Here is a 12,993-nt window from a genome sequence, read left to right on the forward strand (position 1 = left end):
ACTGGAGGAAGTTTGACCAAGTCATTAGGGCCGAAGAGTAACACGAACTGAAATTGAAGATCGGCGCTCTAGAGAGGGTATTCGAAATCGCCTTTAAAGTCTCATAGCTGGCAAAATACAACAAAAAACATTGAACCGTGGTGGAAAGATGACCTCTCCAATCTCAGCAAATATAGCAAATAGGGTCTCTGGCCGATGATGGTTCTTTGCTTGCAATTGAGAAAACTTAATAAGATCCAAAGAACCGTATGTGAAGGTGCTGATAAAGGTTACCAGACGTGTACTGAAAATGCCCTCAAGATCTACATAAATGTTAGGATTGAATCAGTACAGGTCACATAAGTAGTCTTTGCAATTGAGACAAGATTAGTTTAGATTCTGAGGAGTAATCCCAACTCTAATGTAGCAAGCAACTATTGTATAGCTCATTGGAATCCAAACAAGACTCCATAAATGTGAGGTTAGTATTGCAAATACCAAAATAATTACCCGAGCATGGAGATGTTTAGGCTAGGTAATGTTAGTTTTAATTATTCAAATATGGGTAAAGAACTGGCAGCCTACATCTAATCGTCTGAGCTTTCCCGATTAGTGACCTGCTGCCTTTTAGACGCGTGAAGAGAAGTATTAGCAACGATGACCTAAAGAACGCTCCTTTTCTTGAACTAGAGCTTGAATCTGAACGCTATTGCCTCCACATCCTCCGTTTAGCCCAGTAGAATGGTACAAAAGACTCTGTCTCTCTGTCTGTCTGTCTGTTCTCTCCCTCTTGAAGCGGTATACTATTGTCCTCCCACCAAAAGAAATCCGTTGTCGTGGAGTGTTACTAAATGACTCGGGAATTTTGACTGCAAGACTCCAGTTTTAACAAGGATCATCTCAATACAGTACTTCAACAATTCAGCAAGGAATGTTGATCTTAACTTTGTCAACGACGTGTGAGGAATCGAAGTTCAAAAGACCCGATCCACTCCTCCACTCCTCTGAAAACAATCAGAGATCGACGGTTTTTCAGGTAGAACTTTAACTTCACCCATATCGTATAAGCAAATTTTACATCACTTTCATAGCGATTCAGTCTTACGATTGAGGTGGAAACAGCAATTCATCACAGTTGTCGTGGATAAGATTGTTTAATCACCGTAACATGCCATTACAGACTGCTCCTCCAAATAGAAGTTAGATCACGTCCATCAATACGTAATAGGGCCTCTGGACCTAACATCTGCTTGCAGAATTGTTCATCTCATCTTCAGCAGTTCCTGCGGAGCTGCTACTTCTGCTTATTCAGAAGTCCTGGGAACCTGGATTTTTCACGGATGCTGGAAGAAGGGGGTGATCGTTAAGATTCCGAATAAGGGCACCCATCTGGAGTGCGACAATTGGAAGAGAATTTGTGCGCTTGCTGCTGCCATAAAAATACTAGTTAAAATAACCCTAAAAGTCATCCATAAAAAAGCTTGACCTGCACCGAACTTAATGCCGCCCGACACATTGACAGCGCTAAATGCACCTCGACTATTTTTTCCAAAACTCAGCACCAACTGCACGTTGAGATTGTTCCTTGCTAATGTTCTAAGTAAAAGTTGGTAGTAACAATAGAAAACGGCACATTAAGAAAGATCGCCAACTGCATTTCTGGCTATGCCATGCAATGGAATCCTCTATCCCACAATGGCTGGCGAGAGTGTCTCCTCAGCAACATATCCCACAGAAGATTGAAGGAGAACTGTACACTTCGCGGAAAGCCTTGGAGAGAGCTAAGGCAGATTTCATAAAAAAAAATAGCGATGGCGCTCCGGTGTGGTAGACACGGTATGACCCATTTTGTACACTTATAGTATTGGGTGGTGCCGAAAGGATGTTACGATGGTATCAGTTCATGTGAAAAAAGTTGAAGTTTAGAAGAGTCCCTGGTTCAGATTATGGCTCCATTTCCCTGCCCTCCATGCGGTGCTGGTGATGACTTGGGAAATCAGCCACTAAAGATTGTTTGTGTGGAGCACGGTGGTCGAAATTATGATCTATTCGTGACTTAGCCTGTATGGAGAGGTGACGGTTAAAAATCATCATCATCTTCATTCAGTCGATCTCGTTACTATGTCATGCCCACAGACTTTATGCCTGTAAGTGCTAGTAAAAGCAGCCTTGAGGTCTTATGTTTTTGAATAACTTTAATGTCGCGGTTGAATATAATCGTTAAAGATGCCCCACATTTCTGCACTTTCAAGGAGAACGGGTAAAGTTCGGAAATGCTCTCAGAGATCAGTTCCTGCACCAATTGAAAGTTATAATCTCGGGAGCCCGGACTCTTCCCCAATATGTCCCTCATTGGAAGTGTATACCGAAGTGATTAAGGAACTAAATCTTTATCGGGAAGCACCAGACTATTAAACTTGTAGAGCGCTAGCCTCTGAATCTCACTGCCCTGGATTCAAATCCCAGTCCTCATAAATGTTTATGATCATCTTGTATTTGTCTCGCTGCTATTAGCGGCATTAAGTGTGATGGTAATGTGGGTACATAAGCACCCGCCATTTGATCGTAATCCCATGGTCTTTTTAAGACACGGATTGATTTTATAACCACAGTCAGAGCCCTGCTGTGACAAGCAACAGCCTTCATACTGGTGTACGCAGGACATACTTAAATCTCTACCGAACTAAGGAGTACGCCATCCGAGTTGTAAGCGCAATTCGAAACTTGACCCTACAAGAAGCTCTGGCCACGATCTGGACACAACTAAAACCCCCATGAAACTCCCATCATGGTGCCAACCGCAAACAACCATGTTGAGAACATATGCCGGGTATACACCGGTACCAGTTAATATCTGGTGAGGGTTCGTGGCCGAAGTCACGTGACATGAGTTCACGTGTAGACTCGGTTCTGATCGTGTAAAGTTTTGGAGCAGTCAGTTGCTGAATCATGACCAGCAAGTCGAAGTTATCCTCGAACAACTCAGTGTTGATTTAGTCGATAGGGTTGCTGCCCCGTCTAACTCCTTGCCATCATGACCATATGGTATGAAGATGAATATAACTCGCTTGCCAAGATTGGTTTGAACATCGAAGTCCATGAGAAATGCAAATGAAAGACGCTGAAACAACGATGGTTTTATACACTACATAGTGTTTGGAAAGCTTCGCGATTGCACCCAGATCCTGCCGGTTACAGTCCTGCTAAATTTTCTTATAACATCCCTTTTCAGAATATTGAGCTCAGAACCAAAAACGTTAATGTAAGTCTACAATAAGAAGGGGTCGTCTAAAATTGCTCTAGTGCAAAATAAATCCAAAAATCACCCATTCCACCTTGTATTTTCTACCTGGTTGCATAAAATCGTTGAAGAAGTAAATTTTTCAACTCATCGAACTCAGTGTGTACTCCCCGCAGCTTTACTGAAATCTAAAACCCAAATTATGAACTCTCAACTAACCTCCTTAAGCATCCTTTCCTTCGCTCAACCTCCTCCAAATTATTAACGATTACAAAATATTGTCAAGTTGTCGTCCCACTTAAACACTTTGTAAAGTCCTTCGCAAACAATAAATTGAATGAGTTTGAAATAAAATTAAGGTCAAGTAATACCCAATGAATCTGAAAGGGCACGTGTGCAGAGTATACCTGCAAACCGGTCGTGTTTACTACGGGTTTGCTTGTCTACCAAAGATCAAGGGCTCGAATTGTTTCAACAATTACTTCTCTTTGCTACTCTCAAAACTTTTCCCGTTCTTGGGTGTCCTTTTTGTTAAATGCTAGTGGCACCAACGTTCTAGTCGTTACAAAGCGAGCAAAATCGTTATGAGCTCTTCTGACCATGAGAATGGACGTCCTCCACTTCTTTGGAGAGGCGAGATTGCATGTTGATTTAATTAAAGGAATTCAGCAAAATGTACTACACTGTACCCTCCCTTGCTTTGAGAATTATTCCGGACAGATAGAAATGCAATAGTTGGGAGTTAGATGCAGGACTCAAATCAGCAATCAACGCTTGGAGGTATGCTGGAGAAAATTTCATTATCCCTTCTAAGATTCATGAATCTTGGGAGAGTAACTTGTCGTTATCTTATCTGAAAATATCCTTTCCCAGGCCTACATCTCACATCTGAAATATGAAAGGCTGTCAATTCTTCATGTAGGTGTGCAGCAAGTCCTTTATTTATTCATAACTATCTTTAGGCCTCGTCGAAATTGCCTCTTCCTGCTCGCATCCTTGGTAGAAACGAACAGTACGCAATGTTGAGCTAAATTTAGCCACAACTCTATTTAGATCTGAAAAAGGAGTCCCTTATTACCGTTGGCACGCATAAAGTTTATTTGTATTTACAAAGAATCTTGTGCCTTACGCCTCAGCATCCGTTGAACTTTGTGTTATCCTCGAAAATCCTACAACCCCCGATCGAATAAATTGGTTGTTTCATGTACAGTCTTTTAGAACTTACTACGTGGGCTAGTAAATGTCATCCCTGACTAGGATGAAGGTTTCACGATTCAGTAACGAATCGATGTGCTTCAGAGTTGAACATGCTCTCAATGAAATTTTGTGGCGTCCATTACATGGTCAATTGATGTCAATTTGCTCGACTACATTTGAGCGAGGTTGGGGATTCAGGACATTGAGGGTCGAGTTTCCTAATAGTTGCCTGACTAGATTCTAATTTCAAATCATTTTCCAATCTATTGGTTGAACGTTAGATAACGAAATTAAGGCTTCATTGCAAATATAATGGAAGGGCAAGTGTCTTTTCGCAACAGATAATGGTTATTGGGAGTTTCAAAAAGAAAGTCCTGAAATAGAGAAGATATCTGGGTATAACTTTCAAATGGGTGGTTAAGTGGTAGAAATAAACAAGGGGATGTAGGTTTTAATCTTTGGTAGGTCCTAATCGCTAATGTTAACTTTACTATTTCCCACATTTTTTAATACCGCTACTTCTATTAGATGCCTATTTATTTCATTTCTGAGGTAGGTGGCATAAAATATAGATAAGAGACTAGAAAATGAAGTCACCTGAAAATTCTTAATATGGACAGATTAAAGTACAAACATAGACCGGACTGGAAAGAAATAGTTTTGATTGACGAGTAGATTTGACTGGTTTCAACATTTATCAGGGCAGCTACAAGATGTTTTCTCCAATACTGTGAAACATACTTGAAGCCAGAAATTATAGTACGTTTCCTATTTCTAAGAGTGTTAGCCTGGCGCTTGGTATAAAACTTACTTTCAGGTATTCACCAGCGCCAAATATTTTCCCAAGATTCGTGTGAAGATCCTATTGGTCTTCTCACAACAGTATCTACAAGTGAATTCCACTTCCCTAAGAGGTAGTGTAGTCTGCAGTGAAGTCTGAGTGTTCCCAATAATCCTAAAGATCCTAAAGCCTTTCTTGTTTAGGATCAAACAATATCTGTCCAGCACTTTGAACTGTTCCATTCGGAGTAAGTTCACCCAGTATTGTTTTCCCAACCGTTCCTTTTTCTCTCCTGAGTGTCACTGCCTTGAATCCTTTTTCGATACCTCAGAAGAGTTTTGCCTCATACAATGGGGTATCTGATCCTTTCTTGACTAGTTCATGTACCGTTTGTTTGTCCATTAATTCAATATGACATGGAATGGATATCTAGACCTATCAAGGTACTCAACTGATCAAGGCATGTCAATAACAGTTTAAATCTTATCAATATGGTCAGTTGGGGTAACAGTGTTTCTTTATAGGTGGCAAGCACAATCTGTGGCGTATATATGCTCTCCCAGTCTGCTTCGTTGAAGTACTTTTAAAATTGCTAATCAAAACAAACTTCGCTGTCATGCTAGCTTCCGTGATCAATAATTCGTGATAATGTCTTCAAAACCTGCCAATTTTTCTTGGCCTCAAAAAGTTTTCCACTTCACTGATACCTCTGCACATTCTGGAGATTGCCCTCCTCGACTGTATCTGTATACATGAAGATGAAAAGGAGTCAGTCTCAGAAGACACTCAGATTTACCATCGGGCATGTTGTCATATCCTCGCATAAGTCAATGTTTTGAGTCTATATAACACATTGACTGCTGTTGACTTGTCTTTTTTGTCTGAAGGTAGAAATCTTCCAAAGACACTGGTACACATGTTCTAGCATGTGGGATTTTTACCCACTAAAACCACCCCCTAAATCCTGTCCTCTTCCCTGCGGAAACACCAAAAAGTATTTCATTGCGGGGCGGACATGGCTCTAGCCTCTCCCTTTGCCCATCGATTGCATTCGCAACCGCGCTTTTCTTGCCTCCTCTGCCTCTCTTTATCTGCACTGAATCCGCCCTACCATGTCGTTCACTGCATTTCAGCTCTCCTGGCATGCAAGGATTTCCTCAATTATATTTTCCGGTGCTAGTGTTACTCCCACTGCTTCCTCTAGATTCTTCCTTTCCTCAGCGAATCTAGGACAATGGAAGAAAACGTGCTCCGGATCCTCCGGAATACCGTCGCACCTGGGACGGTTGAATGAGCTGTCCAGTTTAAACCTATAGAGGTATTGACGGTAACCGCCATGTGCCGTGATAAATTGCGTGAGATCATAGTTTATCTCAGCATACGTTCTCTGCATCAACACCTTGATGCTGTGAATCAATCTGTGTGTCCATCGACCCTTTTTTTTTGCTTAAGGATTCCTCCCTTTCGACGTTTTTTATTAGCCGATCGGAAAAAGAATCGGGTCCATCATAGATACGTGCCATCTCAGTGGCCAAAATGCTGCTTCGTCCGAGATGGATCTACAACCACAGCACAGTCTTAGGACGGTTTGTCTATACACCGCGCTCATCTTTTGAGCACTGTCTGCGGTATGCAATGCAGTTGATCAAAGTGGCGCTGCGTAAAGCAGTATAGAACTCACCACTCTAACTATAAGCAGTCTACGAGTGCATCGCGGGCCTCTAACATTTCCAATCATCCTTGTCAGGGCCATGTTAACATTGGACGCCTTGGTGGAAACATTTTGTAGGTGCTGCTTCAAATTCAGCCTCGCATCTGTCATCACTCCAAGGTATTTAATTTCTGGCTTTAAAGTGATGATATGCTTCCCCATTCTGATACGGGCAGTGGTTTCCTTACGCCACTTCGTGATAAGCACCGCCTCTGTTTTATCCTCCGCGAGTGCAAGACCTGCATCTTTCAGCCACTTATTTATAGCAGTGATTGCTTCGGATGAATAAAATTCCACATATGCCAGATCTTTTGCAGCAACAATCACCGCGGCGTAACTCATTATTGTTACTTCGCTAGCAACTGGGACTTTGAGGACATCTGACATCTAAAAACTTGTTGTTTCTTTTTCGTTGGTGTGGATATTTATTCTTGCAAATACCGATATTTCATTATACATGATGTTCTACAATAGTGGTCCCAGCACAGAGCCCTGTGGAACACCCGCGGAGACAATGTATTCTTTGGTTCTATTGTCTGTGTCCAGAGCCAGAGCCTTCTTCTATCTAGTAACTTGGTACACCAAGCGCCGCCAATATATATAAGGTTCCAGCTGGCAGAGTTGAACGCATTTTACACGTCAAGGGTAATCGCAGCACAATACTTGGTAGTGCCACCCGTTCCGCACATCGCATTTTCAGCTAAGCTGGTGACCAGTTTGATGGCGTCGACCGTTGATCTAGCCGCACGGAAGCCGAATTGTCGGTCTGATAAGCATCCCAAACTTTCTACAGCCGGGAGCAACCTGTTGTAGATTATTCTCTCCAACATTTTCCTCATAGTGTCCAATAGACATATAGGAATGTAGGAAGATGGTCCATCAGGAAGCGTACCTGGTTTAGGCAACAACATCAACTGTTAAACAAAAAATTATAGGACAAACGGTTTCGTCCAGAGCAAAGGCAACTCGTCAGACAGTGCCTTACCTCTGCCCTGGGAACAGTGTGACCGTGAGTGGCATCAGATGGAAAACGCTCCTTTATATATTTGGAAAAACACGCCAAGGGTGCGAATTATATCCAATAGAAACCAATAATTTGAGCCTGAGCTGGCTAAAGTTAAATTAATTGTTTAGGATAAGTGAGGGATCCATTTGGTCGGTCCAACAACAAGTGGTTGTGGACTTAGGATCCCTCAGTTATCCTAAACCATCAACACCAACTGTTATTTTTTCCATGTCTCAAGAGAATTCTCATCAGTCAAGCATGCTTCAAACAACTCTACGAACATCTCTGGCTCCAACTTGACGGCCAGCTTAAGGGCTTTGTTTGGTACGCCGTCAAGACCGGGTGCTTTGTTGTCTCCAAGCTTACGACAAATCTGCAGTACTTCTTCCTTCGTTACTGGCGGTATTGCAGCCTCATCTTAAGATGTATGTAGACTGTAATCCCTTGTTTTCTCCTGAGAAAACAAACCCTAAACGATCGGGACATGTAATTTGTGGAGCTACCTGAACTCTAAAATCTCCCCATCACAATCCTATAGGCGCTTCCCCATGGGCCTGCATCCGCCTCTGCGCAGAGTTGCGTGAAGCAGTCCCTCTTGCTTCGCTGTATAGCCACCTTCAGGCTTCTTCGGGCTTTCTTGTAAGCTCCCTGTTTCACCTTCCGATCAATCCTCCCCATTGCTCTCTGAGCTGCTCGTCTGGTCCGATCGCACACCGGCTGAAGATCTGACAATTCACTATTCCACTAGCAGTTACGCCTTCTACTGGAGAAAGTATAACGTCACGGCATCGATGAGTCGCATGCCTTCGCGATACACTTCGTCTTATGGAGGAAACCTTCCAATGGTGTACCTTATATAGTGTCCTAGTCCAACCACACATCTATGAAAGTTTGCTCGTCAATTGCTTTCGCAAACCAACTTGATGTTCTCCTCATTTTTTGACGAGCAGATTTCCAGCCGCAAGTCAAAAAGTATTGCCTGGTGATGATTATGAGTGCACTGTTCACTGACGTTTCAGCATATACCGCGAGCTTGTGAAGGACTAACAAAAGTCAGAACCACCACCGAACCGGACCCCCCTTTCCGGTAAGTATCATAACCGTTATTACCCAATATGATATCTAAATGCGCGAAAGCCTCCAAGAAATAACGCCCTCTTGCATTCGTCAGTGAACTTCCTCATTATGTGGCCCATGCATTGAAATCACCGGCGATGACTTTTGGTTTCCGTCCTTTCTGTCCAGCATGTCCTCGAATTCAGCCAACATGTGGATTGGAGGGGCATAGCAGTTGTAGACGTATATGCCGTCTATCTTTGCCCATACGAACCAACTTGTTAGGATTTCTATAGGGTTCGCTTATTATAGCCACTTGCACCTTTGATTCATGGGTGGTCTGCGAGAGCAGATCTTGTGCGATCCTACAGTGATTGAGGTTGATTTGGACCAACCTCATTTTCTCGCTGCACTTAGCGCCTTTTTAAACTAGAGATACTTGCCGCTTCCAGCAATATGCCCGCTGTCCAGGCTCCATTGCCCAACATGCATTTGGGATCCTTGTTACAATCCCGAGCAATGTGACCTGTTTCACCACAACGTCTGCATCAGATGGACCGATCAACCTCACTTGTGAACACTTTTGATTGGCACTGGAGACAGCCGTGAAGACTGGAAGTACCAATCGAGGCATTTTCGCTGGAGCATCAGGTGTTATCGAGCAGCCCCTGTCCGGACTCTTGAAGCGGATCTTTCCCACATCGACACAGCCAGGAGTGTAAAGGGATACGTTGGAGCAGAGCAAGTTGTTGATTGTTTTAAAACCCCGAAGGAGTTGTTATCCCAGCGGGCGTGCCACGTAAACCTGCATGGACTCGAAACGATTTGTTCAACACCAACGCTGGTATCGTTCGCGATTTGACTTCTGCCATTGCGGACAATTGTCCAAAAGCTTTAATTGTGATTATTACAAATCCTGTGAACTAGTGTGTACCAATTGCAGCAGAAGTTCTAAAAGCCAAAGGAAAGTACTATCCCCGTCGTCTCTTCGGTGTTTTAACTATGGATATTGTCCTTGCTCGAAAATTCATTTCTGATTCATGTAAAGTTGATGTGAATACCGCTGATATTTCGGTGATCGGTGGACATTCTGGTGTTACAATTATTCCGGTGATATCACAATGCAAACCAAAAGTGTCGTTTTCGCAGCCCGATCTTGAGAAAATCACGGTGCGCATCCAAGAAGCTGGCACAGAAGGTGTGAAGGCTAAGGTTGGAGCAAGAAGAGAGTTAAAGCGATTTTAATCGGTGCCCGATCCGCGAAACAGCAAGTGATTTAAGAGATTTTAGTTAAGAGTTTGGTAATGCAAGAAGCGTGCACTACCAGCCCTAGAAGCAACCACAAACCCTCAAAAGACTTTTGAAAGGAAAATTCGGTCGAGTTTTGGTATCTCGAACAAAATGAAGTAGTAGATTATGTAATTATGAAATTCGTATTTTAATGTTCTAAATATTTTTAATCCACAAACATAATCAGCACCACCATAAATAGACACCACGTCGAGCTCGGAGTGGATCAATATATCATGAATTGTAAAGAATTTTTATTGATTTGAGAACTTCCTCCCTCTCTCTTCCTCCGTGACCCCGCAAAACCTTTGTAGGGACATTCTCTGAAATAATGGTCTGATGACGTCAAGGAAGGGAGGGAACCCTAATCACGATCTGAGACAGAAGAAACTATAATCGGGATTGGATTTTCCCCGCGGCACTCGGGTCCGGAGACTTACGGCTCCACGTGCGCGGTCGAGCTGTTTTTTTTTTAATTTTTCCGTTTTAGCTCGCGTTCTGGTTTTTTTTTCGTTAGGCCGTCGCGAATTCCTTCGTCTTTTGTCTATTTTGAAATCCGGTGCGGACCTACGGTTAATTTAGTATTAATGACACGTGAGGGATCAAAACGCTCAAATAACTCCCCACACATTCCCGTGTCTGGCTAGCACAGAGGTGTGCAAGGACGTGCCGACCGAGCACTTTGATGTAGCTTCAGTCCTTGCGGGCGGACCTTCACCGTCAATTTCGCCAACTTTTTAGGTTTCTGGGATAGCTCTTCCCTCTAGGTCGTTCTCGGTCACTTAGGATGATCGGCGGATCTTCCCTTTTCCTTAAGTTCATTACATATCTGCACAAATAAAGTTAAAAATAGTATATTGGAATATTTTAGAAATTTAGCCGGAGGCCGCCATAGTAGCTTGTTTCATTTCGGGAACCAAGAAAACTTCAGTTCAGTGGATAATTCCACTCTTTTTCTCCCTACCTCTCGACGGACTTGCATTCGATATATATTTTCCTCAAAAGTTCGACTTTGGTCGAACCCTCCACTCCATAATCTAAATTATTTTTTAGCACTGACATGATACATACATATATGCATGTATGCGCCCATAGATTTACTTTTGTGTGAACCCGATACTTATTCATTCGTGAATGTAACTCAAAACTACCATTTCATTATGCATACAAGATTACGAATTGATTTGCTGTGTAGGGACTACATACATATTTGTATATCTTTCAGCACTGGGACCCAACAACAGATACTCGAATAGATTCGATTTCACCGGGTGAAGGTCTCTCGATAAATATTCAATTTAGTTTGTTGTTTCTGCTAAATCACTTCTATTTGGGGTTTAGCTCGACTAGAATTTCTATGCACGGCAAGCAAACCGCAATGAAAAGATATTTGAATCTAGAAATGGAGAATAGTAAAATTCATCCCATTTGTTTAACTGCTGTTTAATCTTATAAGAAAGGTGGTGTCAGGTTGTGGAATTCATTCATGTGTAGGGCATCATTCAAATAGAAGTGAAGCTTAAAATGTTATCTAGATTGAACATTGTTCTACGTTTAATGTGTGACTAAATGTTGATTATGTTAATAACGCTTACGCGAGGGTACTACATTTGCATGTACATAGTATAGCCATAAATTCTGTCAATCAAAAAAATCTTTATTTCTCACGAAGTAATAAACCAAATCAATCGAAAACTACACTATTAGAAAGAGGAGGCATAGACCTTTCAAACGAAAAATATTCAAAATGGCCGCCGCTAGCAGCTATACAGTCCCGAAGTCTGTGAGGCCATCCATCGATCGCTTCACGCACGGTATGAAGCGGCATTTCTCGAGCTGCACGCACGATGCTAGCCTTCAAACTCTCTAAATCGGTGTAAGCTCGATCGCAGGCAGTCTCCTCTAACTTAGCCCAAAGGCCATAGTCTAGAGGATTTAAATCTGGGCTGTCTGAGGCCCATTCATCCGCGATTATGAAATCAGGGACATGCGCCGCTAACTAGTGCTGAATTATCTTGGCTTTGCGGGCAGGGGCCCAGTCCTGCTGGAAGCACCACGGCTTTCCCCGAATAGAGATTCACTCAATAACTCGACTGCATCCTCTGACATCTTTTCGTACGCGCTCGCATTGGTTTTGACGTCGGCTCGCAGAAATGAATATCAGTTACTTCCGTGATATGAGACGCTTTACCATACCATGATAGAAGTCGGATGGTGACGACGTTGGACGCGGAGCATTTTCTTCGACTTCATAACAATTGTGAGCATATACTCGATCATTTTGTCGGTTGAATTTTTCCTCGATAGTAAAGATTTTTTCATCAGAAAATATAATTTTGCGATATTTTTTACCGAGAAATCGTTGCAGAAGAACAGCACACCGAGTTCGCCTCCTGCTGTTAGCATATGCATAACGCACCACCGGTACGCACTGAGACCCAAATTGTCTCGTAAAATACTACTCATAATTCGAGTTGAAACGCCCATTTCCGCCGACATTCGTTTCTGCTTGCGGAGAGGATTGCGACGAACACGCTCACTCTCAATATGCACGACATTCGGGCGACATACGCGCGGCCTGTCAACCACATCAGCTGTTTCGCGGTATCGAGCCAATGTCCTAAAACGAATCGTTCATTTACCGGCAGCTTTTTTTAACAAACTATCAATCTTTTTCGGCGTATTCCCACATTGATGCAACAAAATAATTGCGATTTTTGTATATTAAGAAA

General features: G+C 42.6%; 1 pseudogene; it reads left to right on the forward strand.

Moving 5' to 3' along the window:
• Window positions 1–2,100: 2,100 nt before the first annotated feature.
• Window positions 2,101–10,216, forward strand: LOC119649105 (annotated as a pseudogene).
• Window positions 10,217–12,993: the final 2,777 nt, after the last annotated feature.

This window comes from Hermetia illucens, chromosome 1, assembly GCF_905115235.1.
Source record: "Hermetia illucens chromosome 1, iHerIll2.2.curated.20191125, whole genome shotgun sequence".
In the NCBI taxonomy this organism is placed as follows: domain Eukaryota; kingdom Metazoa; phylum Arthropoda; class Insecta; order Diptera; family Stratiomyidae; genus Hermetia; species Hermetia illucens.